At 48.5% G+C, this 15,563-nt stretch overlaps 11 non-coding genes across 11 annotated transcripts; all 11 read left to right on the top strand.

The window, feature by feature from the left end:
- Nucleotides 1-763: 763 nt before the first annotated feature.
- Nucleotides 764-845, top strand: TRNAS-UGA (transfer RNA serine (anticodon UGA)). Its single transcript has one exon. It is a non-coding gene; the product is annotated as a tRNA-Ser (tRNA).
- Nucleotides 846-930: 85 nt separating this feature from the next.
- TRNAS-UGA (transfer RNA serine (anticodon UGA)) lies at nt 931-1,012 on the top strand. Its single transcript has one exon. It is a non-coding gene; the product is annotated as a tRNA-Ser (tRNA).
- An 85-nt stretch (nt 1,013-1,097) lies between these two features.
- Nucleotides 1,098-1,179, top strand: TRNAS-UGA (transfer RNA serine (anticodon UGA)). Its single transcript has one exon. It is a non-coding gene; the product is annotated as a tRNA-Ser (tRNA).
- A 5,072-nt stretch (nt 1,180-6,251) lies between these two features.
- On the top strand, nt 6,252-6,333 carry TRNAS-UGA (transfer RNA serine (anticodon UGA)). Its single transcript has one exon. It is a non-coding gene; the product is annotated as a tRNA-Ser (tRNA).
- An 85-nt stretch (nt 6,334-6,418) lies between these two features.
- Nucleotides 6,419-6,500, top strand: TRNAS-UGA (transfer RNA serine (anticodon UGA)). Its single transcript has one exon. It is a non-coding gene; the product is annotated as a tRNA-Ser (tRNA).
- Nucleotides 6,501-6,585: 85 nt separating this feature from the next.
- Nucleotides 6,586-6,667, top strand: TRNAS-UGA (transfer RNA serine (anticodon UGA)). Its single transcript has one exon. It is a non-coding gene; the product is annotated as a tRNA-Ser (tRNA).
- An 85-nt stretch (nt 6,668-6,752) lies between these two features.
- On the top strand, nt 6,753-6,834 carry TRNAS-UGA (transfer RNA serine (anticodon UGA)). The gene has a single exon. It is a non-coding gene; the product is annotated as a tRNA-Ser (tRNA).
- An 85-nt stretch (nt 6,835-6,919) lies between these two features.
- TRNAS-UGA (transfer RNA serine (anticodon UGA)) lies at nt 6,920-7,001 on the top strand. Its single transcript has one exon. It is a non-coding gene; the product is annotated as a tRNA-Ser (tRNA).
- Nucleotides 7,002-12,015: 5,014 nt separating this feature from the next.
- On the top strand, nt 12,016-12,097 carry TRNAS-UGA (transfer RNA serine (anticodon UGA)). The gene has a single exon. It is a non-coding gene; the product is annotated as a tRNA-Ser (tRNA).
- Nucleotides 12,098-12,182: 85 nt separating this feature from the next.
- On the top strand, nt 12,183-12,264 carry TRNAS-UGA (transfer RNA serine (anticodon UGA)). The gene has a single exon. It is a non-coding gene; the product is annotated as a tRNA-Ser (tRNA).
- Nucleotides 12,265-12,349: 85 nt separating this feature from the next.
- TRNAS-UGA (transfer RNA serine (anticodon UGA)) lies at nt 12,350-12,431 on the top strand. Its single transcript has one exon. It is a non-coding gene; the product is annotated as a tRNA-Ser (tRNA).
- Nucleotides 12,432-15,563: the final 3,132 nt, after the last annotated feature.

Genomic DNA, 15,563 nt, shown 5'->3' on the forward strand with positions numbered 1-15,563 from the left:
TAAGCACACGTTTTTCGAAAGAGTATTTAAGTAATGTTAAAAGGAGAACATTATACAAGGATGTTTGTGAAGTGGTGTTCCCGGTGCCCTTGTACCGAGCTTTATACTATGGAGGCACAGGAAGTAATGTATTAAAACGCGTAAAAAAAATGCAAGTTGCTACGGGAGCTAAAACGTTTTTCTTTATGCTACATACCGGTACTTTGAGTGTAAAATCATTTATGGAGGAAAAGGGTATTTTCCTGCCGTGGGGGGCCCAATGTCTCATCTGCAAACAGCCAGAGACAATAGATCACGTGTTTTTGCATTGCTGGGAGGGGTATATTTGTGGGATGTTCTGCAAAGGACAATAAAAAAACAGTTGCCACTTGATTCCCATGGCATTAGGTATTTGCCATTGGAAAACCACGATGATATGCCGTTAGACCAGGTTATGTTAATGTGCCTCCACAGTATATGGCGCGCACGAATGGCTGGTTATCACTGCGATCCAGATGCACGGCCAGCCCGCATGTATTTCCGTGAAAGTGTGCAGCGATGGCTCGACGTGCTTAAATTGCAACCATGTGCTCCTGAGTGGCTGTCAAAGCTGGAACCTTTGACGGTGCTCAAGGAATTTTAACATGACAATGCCTGCCCCTCAGTGGGTGTTAGGCAACGCTAACTACCTTAGTGTACATATATTATTCCTTTGTTCATGATGTTTTGAGTTCCAATGCGGTGTATTTGTGTCAAAGCCAGGCAATAAAGAAAAAAAAAAAAAGCAGTCGTGGCCGAGTGGTTAAGGCGATGGACTTGAAATCCATTGGGGTGTCCCCGCATAGGTTCGAATCCTGTCGGCTGCGTGATATGGGTCAAGCACTTATGTTTTGCAAAATTTAGGCATTCATGCAAGCACGAGTGCTCGTACATGTTCTACAGCACTCAACCGCAGTCGTGGCCGAGTGGTTAAGGCGATGGACTTGAAATCCATTGGGGTCTCCCCGCACAGGTTCGAATCCTGTCGGCTGCGTGATATGGGTCAAGCACTTATGTTTCGCAAAATTTAGGCATTCATGCAAGCACGAGTGCTCGTACATGTTCTACAGCACTCAACCGCAGTCGTGGCCGAGTGGTTAAGGCGATGGACTTGAAATCCATTGGGGTCTCCCCGCACAGGTTCGAATCCTGTCGGCTGCGTGATATGGGTCAAGCACTTATGTTTTGCAAAATTTAGGCATTCATGCAAGCACGAGTGCTCGTACATGTTCTACAGCACTCAACCGCAGTCGTGGCCGAGTGATTCTGCTTCCGGCCACGCCAGTGAACGGACGCAGGATGCAGGGCTCCTCAGGAGCGGCTTCAGCGGCCATGTCAGGCCGCGGTAACAGGACTGCTGAAAAGGACAACACTTACCAGGTCGTTTTGCCTGCACTTCCAACAGGTCGGTTTGTTTTGAATACCGTTTTTTTGCACGCCGATATCAGTGCCCGCCCGTACCGGGTGGAAGATTTCCGGGATGCTTTAGCACAACACTCGCTAATCCCCGATGTTATCGCTATGGGGGCGTATCGGATGAGCCACGTCTGGGCCGTCACTCTCAAGGATACTGAAGCCGTCAACAAGATTGTCAGTGTAGGTGAGCTGTCTGTGAAAAACGGTCGCTGCTTGGTGATTGACCCGGCGAACCAGGACGTGCGACTCAAGCTTCACTGGCTACTTCACAACGTGCCAGATGAAGATGTTCGTGCTGCATTTGCGCCGTACGGAAAGGTGTCAGACGTTTCCCGGGAGCGCTGGCGTGTTAAAGGTATGCTGGAAAAGGGCTCTACAACTAGACTCGTCACGCTGAAGCTGAAAGCTGGCATGAAGCTCGACGACCTGCCGCATCAGCTCAATGTTAGCGGTGAGCTCGCGCTCGTCATTGTGCCAGGCAGACCCCCGTTGTGCCTACGCTGCCGGAGTACGGGTCACATCCGCAAAGAGTGCCGGGTTCCTCGCTGCGGAACCTGCCGACGGTTCGGGCATGAAGACAACCAGTGTGCACGAACCTACGCTAGCATTGCCGGACCTGGGACCAGCGAAGACTCGTCCGAGTTAATTATGGACGAGGCGGATGCGGAGGAGGCTGCTGACATTAGAGGTCAGTCAACGAAACAGGACGCGCCTTCCATGACGGTTTTAACAAAGGGTAAGGTGATGGTCTCAAATGAAAAGAATGAACCTCGGCATGTCTTGAACGTTCCATCCCAGGACCATGAAAGCGAGTCAAAGGAAGGGTCAGAAGACTTAACCAAATTTTCTGACGCTGAGGATCATCTCAGTACTGAGCCTTCCTGTACTGATGCCATGGAGGTTGGGCCGGAGACAGCAGCCTTAATTGCCGCGAAACGTCCGCATGAGGAAAGCGTCGAGGAGACTCAGCTGCCAGGCGGTGTTTGTGGTGAGCCGCCGCCGAAAACTTCTGGCATCCGAAGAGCCACGTTAAGACCGAAGCCGAACTTCTCGGCTGACACGCGGCAGGCGGGGAAACCGCCTCCGTAGTTTTTGTGGAGACCTGAACGATTTGTGGGTCGGCTGCCTACCGACCAGCGTCACGAACCTTCTACAACCAAGTGGTGCGTGTGTTAGCAAAAATGAAACAATGGGCTTGGACTTCGTTTGAATGCATCCCGACATTCTGCTGGCAGGACATTACATGCATGCATACGCCGCTGTTTGTCAGAAGCGGAGGCCACGCAACCATGAAGGTACGCACCATGCCGGTACTGGCGTCTCTCTCTAGTACATGACTCTCAAGCTTAATTCGCCGTTACACGTAGCTACTTTGAATGTTAGAGGACTGGGAGCGAGAAGGCGACAATGCCAGCTCAGTCGCCTCCTTGTGGATAATGATATAGATATAGCAGCTGTGCAAGACTCAAAGATTGAGAGCCAAGAAAGCACTGACCGTATGGTGGCTTCTTTTCAAACAAACTTTTATGTGTGTGTATGCCATTCTGTTGGTGTATCGGGTGGGTGCCTTTTATTTATACGTAACACGCTGGGAGTAAGCGTAGAGTCCGTTTTTGCCTGTCCAAGTGGTCGGCTTTTGGTTACCGATTTTACCTACTCTAATTTATGCTGGCGTGTTGTGTGTGTGTATGCTCCCAATTCAGGGCGTGAGCGTGAATTGTTTTTTCAGTCTATTGAGTTGTGGTTGAAGGTCGACAAAATCTTGCTTGTACTTGGTGACTACAACTGTGTGTGCGCAGCTGTGGACCGAGCGACCAAGGGTAAACCTCGAAGAGACAGGAGCTCCGAGCTGTTGAATGCACTTGTACATGAGTATAGCCTTGAGGATGTTGGTAGTGTGTTCTCCACTGGAAACCAGCCAGAGTTCACGCACTTTCAGCGAGATAGCCATGCCAGATTGGACAGGGTGTATGCCTCGGTAGATCTTGTTTCCCTATGTACTGCATATGATGTCAAACCTGTGTCTTTCAGCGATCATTGTCTCGTGAGTGCAGTGTTTGGTCGCAAAGGAAAGAAATCGCGATTTAACTGGTACCTATGGAAACTGAATGCCAAACTTCTTGCCGATGAAGAGTTCCTTACTGAAGTTAAGACAGAGTTTGAAAATCGTCTTGCTATGCGACCAGTAAGTTTTGCAGCGGAATGGGACAGCTTCAAAGAGTGGGTCAAATTGAAAGCAATAGAAAAGAGTAGTAAGCTGCGATACAAAGAGAAAGAAAAAGAACTGAATGAACAACTTGCTCTTTTTTTGAGCATGGAAAGTACTGTGCCAGGGCATTTCGCCAGTAAAATACGAGAGCTTAAAAGTGAGCTGGAAACAATCGACAGCGAAAGATACACAGCGGCTGTCATACGTGCAAGGGCTGAAAAACTTTGGGCTGGAGAAGTGCCGACAAAACGAGCCCTAGCAGACGAGAAAAGATACGCCTGCCAGAAAGAAATTAGGAGCATAAGGTATGGCGGCCATATCACAGAAGATGCTAAAGATATTCAGCATGCGGTAGCAGAGCACTTCGAAGAACTGCTTAGCGCTAAGCTTGAGACTGTAGGCGGCTTTCAAACAGACTTTCTAAGACTGATGCCTGCACTGGATGACGAAAGTAAAGCGCGCCTAGAAACACCGATAACGTTGCAGGAGATAGAATCTGCAATAGATGACCTGACACCTGGGAAGGCCCCTGGGCCGGATGGTCTAAGCGCTGCCTTCTTTAAAACTTTTCAGCAGTATGCGGCTCAGTTTATGCTCGATGTAATCACTGAAGCTTATGAACGTAATACTGTTCCATTGTCTTTCGCTACATCGCACATTGTGCTAATACCCAAGACAGATGATCCGGAAAAACGACTGTTGGTGGGGTCATATCGACCGATTAGCCTCACCAATGTTGACTACAAGGTGTATATGAAGGTTTTAGCAAAAAGACTGCAAAGCGTAATAAAAAAACTGGTTGGATCTCATCAAACGTGCGGCATCAAGGGTCGATCCACTGCCACGAATATACATGTCGCAAGAACCGTACTAGAATGTGTTGATGCACTCGGTGGTCAGATAGCCATGATGCAGTTAGATTTGGCGAAAGCCTTTGACCGTGTTTCTCACGAAATTCTTTTTTCCATTTTGGAGCATTCTAACCTTGGAAAAGTCATAGTGGAGGGTGTTAAAATGGCTTACGCGAACTGCACGACCCGTATTATAGTGAATGGTGAACTGACTGACAGCATCGCAGTACGTTCATCGGTAAGGCAGGGCTGCCCACTCTCACCCCTGTTTTTTGCACTGTATTTAGAGCCACTTTGCTTGGCTATCATTGATAGCGATCGCATTTTAGGGTTCAAGCTGCAATCAGCACACGTGAAAATGCTGGCATATGCTGATGACATAGCAGTGTTTTGTGCAACTAGAAAGAGCATCTGTGAAGTTACGGGTGTCGTCCAAACATTTTGTGATCAAACCGGATGTAAGATCAATTGGGAGAAAAGCTCTGGGTTTTGGCACGGTGATTGGGACGTGACACCTGATTTCTTCTGTAAGCTGCGATGGTCTGCTCTCCCAACGCGATATCTAGGCGTGCCTTTAGATTGTTATCGAGATGCCAACATGCACTGGATGAAGAAACATCCAGAGCGAAAGAAAAAGCGGATGCGTGGCAAGGAAGGCAACTCTCAATGTTTTCGCGCGCTTCCATTTGCAATGTTTTTCTTATTTCAAGGCTGTGGTACCTCATGAATGTGTTGTGTGTCTCACGAACCTCAATTCAGAAAATGCACCGCGTTTTTGCTGTTTTTATTTGGGCATCCACATGGGAAAAAACCGCCCGGACGAACTTGTTTATTTCTGTTAAAAGGGGCGGGCTTGGCCTTGCTCATTTGTTCTTGCGACAAGTGGTTTCGCGATTTATATTCCTGCGTGATCAAAAAGATACCTTTCTAAGAACTGTGATGCAAGTGCGATTGCAGAGGCTGCTCCCTGAATGGATTGTGTCATGTGAAAGCATGCCTGGTACTGTGACTGGCTACCTGCGCGAAGTTGTTTTTTCGTGCAAGTTGTTGGAAGTGCGGTTTTCTTTTGATTACCTTTTCAATGTTCCCAGAAAAAAACTGTATAAAGATCTCATTGACGTGATGCTGCCGGTGCCTTTTTACAGGGAAATACACTGTGGAGGCCCAGGGCAGGATGTTTTGAAAAGAGTAAAGAAGATGCCCGTGAGGCCATCTGCTAAAACGTTCCTTTTCAAACTTCACTCTAATACGCTCCCTGTTAAAACCTGGCTGAATGAAAAAGGTATCTTCGTCCCATGGACAACAAATTGCCTGTTGTGCAAAAAACCGGAGACAATTGAACACGTCTTCTTACAATGTTGGGATGCTGTTTTTCTGTGGGACGTCCTCCAAAGGACAATTAAAAAGGAACTTCCCCTAACTCCGTACGGAATCAGATTCCTACCAGTGCAGAACGATGATGCACCTTATGATTTAATTATGCTTCTTGGTCTCCATAGTTTGTGGAAAACACGAATGCAGGTGCGTCACGCAGATATAAATACACGATCTGCGCGTGAAAACTTCATTGAAAGTGCGGTGTATATACGCGAAACTTTCAGGATGCAGCAGGATCCACCACATTGGCAATGTCTATTTGATGAGTTGGTGAACCTGAAAAGATTTTAGCCGCGTACGCGTTAGCTCAAGTGTAGTTGACGTGTTTTATCATGTGTATTTTTGTTTTCTGTTTCACGGCAATAAAGAAAAAAAAAAAAGCAGTCGTGGCCGAGTGGTTAAGGCGATGGACTTGAAATCCATTGGGGTCTCCCCGCACAGGTTCGAATCCTGTCGGCTGCGTGATATGGGTCAAGCACTGATGTTTTACAAAATTTAGGCATTCATGCAAGCACGATTGCTCGTACATGTTCTACAGCCCTCAACCGCAGTCGTGGCCGAGTGGTTAAGGCGATGGACTTGAAATCCATTGGGGTCTCCCCGCATAGGTTCGAATCCTGTCGGCTGCGTGATATGGGTCAAGCACTTATGTTTTGCAAAATTTAGGCATTCATGCAAGCACGAGTGCTCGTACATGTTCTACAGCACTCAACCGCAGTCATGGCCGAGTGGTTAAGGCGATGGACTTGAAATCCATTGGGGTCTCCCCGCACAGGTTCGAATCCTGTCGGCTGCGTGATATGGGTCAAGCACTTATGTTTTGCAAAATTTAGGCATTCATGCAAGCACGAGTGCTCGTACATGTTCTACAGCACTCAACCGCAGTCGTGGCCGAGTGGTTAAGGCGATGGACTTGAAATCCATTGGGGTCTCCCCGCACAGGTTCGAATCCTGTCGGCTGCGTGATATGGGTCAAGCACTTATGTTTTGCAAAATTTAGGCATTCATGCAAGCACGAGTGCTCGTACATGTTCTACAGCACTCAACCGCAGTCATGGCCGAGTGGTTAAGGCGATGGACTTGAAATCCATTGGGGTCTCCCCGCACAGGTTCGAATCCTGTCGGCTGCGTGATATGGGTCAAGCACTTATGTTTTGCAAAATTTAGGCATTCATGCAAGCACGAGTGCTCGTACATGTTCTACAGCACTCAACCGCAGTCGTGGCCGAGGATTCCACTTCCGGCCACCGAGCGTGACGGACGTGATTATCATGGGCTCCCAAGGAGCGGATTCAGCGGCCCAGCTGGGCCGTGGTATCAGGAGCACGGAAAGGCCTACCAAGGATTATGAACTGGTTCTACCGCATCTGCCTACAGGTTCGAGTGTTTTACATACTGTTTTTTTGCATGGCGACATAAAAGCCAGGCCGTACCGGGTGGAGCACTTTCGAGACTCCCTCGCTCGTCTTTCACTGCTGCCGGAAGTGGTTGCCCTCGGGGCATACCAAATGAATCACGTGTGGGCGGTAACGTTTAAAGGTGAAGAGGCGAAAGCGAAGATTTTGGAAGCCCAAGCTATTGAAGTGAAGGAGCACCGCTGCGTGGTCATTGACCCCTGTAACCAAGGCATCAGGTTGAAGCTTTTCTGGCTGCTTCACGGCGTGCAAGACGATGACGTGCGAGCGGCGTTGGCAGCTTTTGGAAAAGTTACGGAAATTTCAAGAGACAAGTGGAGAGTGCAAGGTTGTGTCGACAAGGCTTCAACGACACGAACGGTCACGCTGAAGCTCAAAGTGGGCGTTACCATCGAGGACCTGCCGCATCAGCTTCGGGTCGCCGAGGACGTCGCACTCGTCCACGTCCCAGGCAGAGCCCCGCTTTGCCTCCGGTGCCGCGGGAAAGGACATATACGTCGTGAGTGTCGTGTGCCGCGCTGCGGGCTGTGTCGTCGCTACGGCCATGACGAGTCGCAGTGTGTGCGCACGTATGCCAACGTTGCAGGCCCCGTGCCGAGTGAAGTGGAAGGCGAGCACTTGATGGACGCAGTGGACGCCGAGGAAGCGAGCAGTGGAATCACTGAGGAGGCAGAACAGAACGGACAGTCCTCTGAGAAGACCCCTGCCCCTAAAGAACACTGTGAATCAGAGTTGATAGTTCCGTTGCCGAATGTCGCTGGGACCGAGACACCCACGAAAGAAAACGGCAATGCCAGTGCAGCAAGCCCAGCGTCGGCTACGCAACACAGTGAGGAACAGGGGGACACTGAAGCTGAGATGCCAGCTGCTTCTACCTTGCCTGTGAAGCGGGTGCACGAAGACAGTGTCAACGAGGAATCAACCCAAGGAGGAGCGGAAAGCGGACAGCCTCCACTGAAGGCAGCCCCCCTTCGCCGGGCGTCCTTCAAGCCAAGGCCAAACGTGCCCCCAGACCGGAGAACTGTGTCACCTGTGCCTCCGCCATAGCGGGGGTACCCTTTCCGGTCGAGACGTTACAAGCCCGGTCCATGATCGGGAGCAGCGCTTGGAACGACGGACGGACTCGCCAAAAAGGAAGAATGGTCATCCCGTGCAACAGATCAACCGCAATGCTGTCTTTCTGCAAAAGCGATGTGAGTGATATATGTTTCGCGATATATAATTTCTTGAGATGGCGACGAATTTAACCACTAGCTTGCGCGTAGCCACGCTAAATGTGAGAGGGCTGTCAACGCGTCGGAGACAACTGCAGCTTAACCGCATTCTGCTGGAAAATGAAATTGATGTGCTAGCAGTTCAAGAGAGCAAAATGGAAAGCGAACAACAAACAGAGAAAATGGCTGAAATATATCGTTCTAGATATAGTGTTTGCGTTTGTCATGCGGTTGGAAGATCGGGGGGATGTGTCATTTTCATTCGAAATTGCATAGAGTGTGTGCAGTCTGTGTTCTCGTGTGAGAGTGGGCGGCTATTGATATGTGATTTCACTTTTTCTGGATTGGACTGGAGAGTGATCTGCGTTTATGCGCCGACTAGAACGTTTGAGCGGGAAGAGTTTTTTCACTATATGAATCCTTCCTAATACATGAGAGGCGTGTTCTCCTGCTTGGAGACTTCAACTGTGTCTGTAGACCGGAAGATAGAACAACAGACCGTGTCCTTCGTGACAAGAGTGCAGAGTTACTTACTGACATTGTTATTGAGGCAGAGCTTGAAGATGCTGGCTGTATAATGACGCATGAAGGCCAAGCAAAGTTCACGCACTTTCAAGGTAGCTGTCATGCAAGGTTGGACCGAATATATGTTCCCATTGATTGTGTGCCCTTGTGCTCGGAATATGAAACACTTCCCATGAGCTTTAGTGACCACTCCCTCGTAATGATTACTCTAGGCATGAAAAGTAAGGCAACAAAGTTCAATTGGGAGCTATGGAAATTTAATGAAAAACTGCTGCTGGATGAAGAGTTTACCACTAAAGTTAAAGAATATATTAGGCATATGTTACAAAATGACTCTTATTTTATACAAGCATGGGAGCAGTTTAAGTGCGAGATAAAGATAGCTGCTATTGACCGAGCATGCACTCTCCGACGTAAAGAAAGAGAACAAGAAAAAGAACTTCGTAGCACACTTGAATACATGCTTAGCATGGAGAGCGTTAAGCCTGGCTTGTTCGCCCAAGATATAAAAAAGATAAAAACCAAACTTAAGGTGATAGACGAAGAGAAGTATCGCGGTGCGGTGATAAGGGCACGCAGCGAAAAATTGTGGCTCGGAGAGACGCCCACGAAAAGGGCACTTAGTGACGAAAAAAGGTACGCAGTGTCAAAAGAGATAAAAGAAATCTGCTATCAGAACGTAGTTACCTCGGAAAAAAAAAACGATTGAACGGGCGTTTGTAGAATTTTATAGCGAATTGTTTAGCCTGAAAACACCGGACATTGAACGCTTCAGAAAAGACTTTCTTTCGCTGATGCCAAGAGTAGAAGACGAAGTGGCGCAGACACTTGAAGCAAGTATTACTTCCGAGGAAATTGAGGCCGCTATCGGGGAATTAAATTCCAATAAGTCACCCGGACCAGATGGTCTTGGTGCTGCCATATACAAGGCCTTTCCAACTGAAATGGCTGTTTTACTGGAAAGAGTTATTAGTGAATGCTACGAAAAGAACGTACCTCCTCCGTCTTTTCGAATGTCACACATTGTACTAATCCCGAAAACAGATGACCATGCTAAGCTTCAGTCTGTAGCGTCTTACCGTCCTATAAGTCTAACGAATGTTGACTATAAAATTTACATGAAAGTATTAGGACGACGACTCCAAAGTGTAATTACTTCTCTTGTAGGCCCACATCAGACATGCGGTATAAAAGGAAGGACCATTTTTACTAACATACACGCAGCAAGGAGTGTACTCGAATGTTGTGACGCGATGCATGACCACGTAGCCATGATGCAATTAGACCTCCACAAAGCATTTGATAAAGTGGTACATGAAATTTTGTTCTCTGTTTTAGAGTATGTCAATGCTGGTTCCGTGATTACAAAGGGCGTGAAAATGGCTTACGAGTGCTGTTCAGCGAGACTGGTCGTGAATAAGCAGTTAACTGATCGTATACCTGTTCAGTCGTCAGTAAGGCAGGGCTGTCCTCTGTCTCCCCTTTTGTTTGCGCTTTATCTGGAGCCTTTCTGTCTAAGATTGCTTACAAGGCCAAACATACGCGGTTATAGATTTTTTCAAAGTGAAATTCGGGTTTTGGCATACGCGGACGATATTGCGGTTTTTTGTACTGACCATGAGAGCGTGCAAGAAGTTGTAAAAGAAGCCACTGCCTTTTGCACTGCAAGTGGAAGTGAAATTAGTTGGCCAAAGTGTTTAGGATTTTGGCACGGAAACTGGCAATACGCGCCTGAACTGTTCTCCAGTATGCAATGGACAATAACGCCAGGCAATTACCTTGGTGTGCCACTAAAGCACTACCGTGAAAGCAAGGAATGTTGGGCCGGTGAAGTTGAGCAAGTGAAAACCCAAACAAACAAATGGGGAGGACATAACTTTTCTATGTTCGCAAGAGCTACCGTTTGCAATATGTTCCTAGTTGCAAAAATTTTTTACATGCTGCAAGTGTTATCTATGTCAAGAATCTCTGTTCAAAAACTGCATAGGGTATTTGCCACGTTTGTGTGAGCTTCAACATGGGAGCGTACCAGTCGATGCAATCTTTTTCATACGGTGCATAACGGTGGACTGGGCTTGTCACATTTATACTTAAAGCAGATTGTAACAAGGTTCTTTTTTTTGCGCGAACAAAGCGATGTTTTTCTTAGAACGGTAATCCAAGTGCGATTGCGTGATTCACTGCCGGAATATGTAGTTTCGACTATGTCTACAGGGCCAATGGCTCTAAGTGCTTTTCTTCGCGAAGTTGTCGCGTCCTTCCAAATAGTGAAGGCGAGATTTTCAAATGAGTATATGTGTACTGTTACGCGAAAACGGCTGTACAAAGATTTATTGGAAACCTTTTTACCTGTGCCTCTTTATCGCGCTGTATATGCTTTGGGTCCGGAGCGGGACGTGTTGAAGAGAGTGAAAAGAATGCCCATCAGATCGTCCGCTAAATCTTTCTTTTTTCAATTCCATACCGGCACTCTTCCGGTGAAGCCATGGCTGGAAAGCAAAGGCCTTTTCGTGCCTTGGTCTGCTGACTGTTTAATTTGCAAAAAGCTGAAAACCATAGAGCATATTTTCCTTGATTGTCACGATGCGGTTTTTTTGTGGGACGTGCTACAACGCACTATTAAAAAGGACTTACCAATAACGCCGTTTGGCATACGCTACCTTCCATGCGGCCAGCCAGGAGAAGTTCCCAGTGATTTATTGATGGTCTTGTGTATGCACAGCATATGGAGAACGCGGATGGATGTTCGCCATGAGCATGTTGTCGTACACCCAGCCCATCAATACTTTGTTGAAAGTGTAATGTACACGCGTGATGTTTTCGGAGGGCAATCTGAACCCCCGGAATGGCTGCCAGTCTTGGACAAGCTCGTGTCACCTTATCCATTCTATCACAAGAAACCTGTAAGAAAGTGACTTGTGTTTTTAATTCCATGCGACTTTTCATCGTTCTTTGTAGTTGCCAAGTCAGTAATAAAGAAAAAAAAAAAAGCAGTCGTGGCCGAGTGGTTAAGGCGATGGACTTGAAATTCATTGGGGTCTCCCCGCACAGATTCGAATCCTGTCGGCTGCGTGATATGGGTCAAGCACTTATGTTTTGCAAAATTCAGGCATTCATGCAAACACGAGTGCTCGTACATGTTCTACAGCACTCAACCGCAGTCGTGGCCGAGTGGTTAAGGCGATGGACTTGAAATCCATTGGGGTCTCCCCGCACAGGTTCGAATCCTGTCGGCTGCGTGATATGGGTCAAGCACTTATGTTTTGCAAAATTTAGGCATTCATGCAAGCACGAGTGCTCGTACATGTTCTACAGCACTCAACCGCAGTCGTGGCCGAGTGGTTAAGGCGATGGACTTGAAATCCATTGGGGTCTCCCCGCACAGGTTCGAATCCTGTCGGCTGCGTGATATGGGTCAAGCACTTATGTTTTGCAAAATTTAGGCATTCATGCAAGCACGAGTGCTCGTACATGTTCTACAGCACTCAACCGCAGTCATGGCCGAGCATTCTACTTCCGGATACCGTAGTGAACGGTGGCAGAATCATGTGCTCCAGCGGAGCGGCGATAGCGGCCATTTCCAGCCGCGGAAACAGGCTTGAGGACATGGATGATAGCGAATATCAGATTATTCTGCCAACTTTGCCCACCGGACGCGTTGTTTTTAACACGCTTTTTTTGCACGGCGATGTGCGAGTCAGGCCATACAGGGTCGAGGATTTCCGCGACGCCCTTGCCAACGCTGGTGCGCTCCCCGACGTTGTGGCGTTGGGGGCGTATCAGATCAACCATGTTTGGGCGGTCACGTTAAGCAGCACAGAAGCAACGAAGAAACTGGCGGCTTTCAAGGAGCTCGAAGTTAAGGGACGCCGTTGCCTCCTTATCGATCCCGAGGACCAACAGGTGAAGCTGCGACTTCACTGGATGTTGTACGGTGTGGCAGACGACGACATACGGACGGCTTTTGCGGCTTTTGGGAAGGTGACCGAGGTGACCCGGGAGAGGTGGAGAGTTCAAGGCGTCAGGGAGAAGGGGTCCACCACGAGGACTGTGCTCCTGAAATTGAAACCCGGGATTAAGGTCGATGACTTACCTCACCAGCTGCGAGTGGCCGGAGAGCTGGCCCTTGTCGTGGTGCCTGGGCGAGCGATGCAGTGCCTGCGCTGCCGTGGTACCGGTCACGTTCGACGAGAATGTAAGGTGCCGCGTTGTCCAAAGTGTAGACGCTACGGTCATAACGAGGCAGCCTGTGTGCTTTCGTACGCTCCGGCAGCGGGACATGGAACTGCGGAACGGTCGGCGGAGCTCACCATGGACGTGGTCGAGGCGGAGGAGGCGGCGAAGGGTGCCGGAGAGGTGCGAACGCAGACACGGGAGACGGATTCGTCGGTGGACTCGGCAGAAAGCGGCAATGCTGCGAGGGATGTTGGGAGAGCGGACTCTGCACCTCAGCTCCCTAGCAATGAGGAAGGCCCGTCACTTGAGCCTTCAAACGGCACGGAACAGGATAATGGGGAGGAGCACTCAGACACCAGCGGTGTTCGTAAGCCAGGCGTCCCAGCCCCAGCCAAGCGATCCCACACACAGTCCGAACCCGAAGGTATCCAGGCGTCAGCCCCCAGCGTCGACGAGCCACCAGCAAAAACGGGGCAATCCCGGCGGTCCACGCTACGTCCGCGGCCAAACATTTCATCAGAGAGACGGGTAACGGATAAAGTGCCCCTGCTGCCGGGTCAGCCGCTCGCACCGGACGGGGATGGATCAAACGACGGCGTCTAGCAACGCGCTAGACGGGAAAGGTAAGCACCATGCTTTCGGTCTCTTCACCCTTGATGAAAATGGCGCCCGAAACCACCTTAAGAGTAGCCACGTTAAATGTCAGGGGATTGGCAGGCAAAAAGAAGCAGAGCCAGATGCATCGGCTCTTAATTGACCACGATATGGACGTGCTTGCCGTGCAAGAAACTAAGGTTCACGGGGAGGAAGAGACCGGGAGCATGGTGCGACGTTTCACGGCTAGATTTTACGCCATTGTTAGCCACGCAGTTGGGACATCGGCCGGGTGTGTATTGTTTGTCAAAAAGCTGCCTGGTCTGGTTGTAAAGGGCTACCCCTCATGCTCTTCTGGACGGTGTGTAGTGGCTGATTGTGTATACAGCGGTGTTGAGTGGCGCATTATTTGTGTGTACGCTCCTAACTGTGTGGAGGAAAGAACAGTGTTTTTCGAGAATGTTATGCAGCAGTTAAGTACGGAAAGGCAGGTAGTATTGCTGGGCGATTTTAACTGTGTACTGAATGCTCGAGACAAAACCAGCACACGCGGATTCAGAGACAAGAGCACTGAAATGTTATGCCAGTTATCAAGCGAATGGAATATGGAGGATGTGGCTGATTGCTTGGAAGGACCGCGTGCCGTTCAGTACACGCACTTCCAAGGTTCTAGCCACGCGCGTCTGGACAGAATTTACGCGTCGCTGGATTTGATTCCTTCATGCAATGAATACCGAGTTGTGCCTATGACATTCACGGATCACTGTTTGGTGCAATGCTTATTCGGCACCAAAAAACGAAGCAATGCATTTAGCTGGGAGTTATGGAAATTTAACAATAAATTGCTTAATGATGATGCCTTTAGACGCGTGGTATTGAATGAATTGATTAAAGTGAGGCCAGGGACTTTGCTCGAAATCTGGAAACAGTGGGAGTTGTGCAAGGAACAGATTAAAATTAAAGCCATTGACAGATCAAGTTGCCTGGTGTACGAGAAGAAAATTACAGAAACCCAGCTTAAGGCTTTGCTTGCAAAACTACACGAACAGGAATGTAAGGCACCCGGCAGATGGATAGAGGATATTCGAAAAATAAAAGAACAGATTAACTTGATAGAAGAAGACAGATACCAAGGAGCGTTAGTGCGTGCAAGAGCGGAAAAATTGGCCATGGATGAGACGCCGACAAAAAGATCGTTGGGAATAGAAAAAGCAAATGCAAGGCGAAATCACGTGGCAGAGGTAGATTGGGCAGGACGCACAGAAACCGATAACGAAGGAATCGCGAAAGCTTTCCGGGAGTATTATGAAGATCTATTTTCTTCCCGAGAGGTTTATTTGGACCGTTTTAAAGAATCCTTTCTTGACGTGATGCCAAAAATTGACGAGGAACAAAAAGAAAGACTGGAGCGGCCAATAAGCGAAAAAGAAGTGCAGCAGGCAATAGAAAATTTAAACCCAGGGAAATCACCCGGGCCTGATGGCCTGAGTGCGGCTTTTTATAAAGCGTTCAAGGAACAGCTATCTCCTTTGTTGTGTGCCTTATTTAATGAAGCGTATGAACTGAAGGCACTGCCTGCGTCTTTCGGATCGTCGCACACAGTACTTATTCCGAAAACTGACCAACCAGATAAGCTTAGGCAGTTGTCGTCTTACAGGCCCATTGCTCTGACAAACGTTGATTACAAGATTTATATGAAGGTGCTTGCTGGCAGACTACAAACGGTTATATGCGAACTAGTGGGCTCTCACCAAACGTGCGGTATCAA

This window comes from Amblyomma maculatum, chromosome 2 (genome assembly GCF_055883805.1).
Source record: "Amblyomma maculatum isolate TAMU_Amacu chromosome 2, ASM5588380v1, whole genome shotgun sequence".
Taxonomy (NCBI): domain Eukaryota; kingdom Metazoa; phylum Arthropoda; class Arachnida; order Ixodida; family Ixodidae; genus Amblyomma; species Amblyomma maculatum.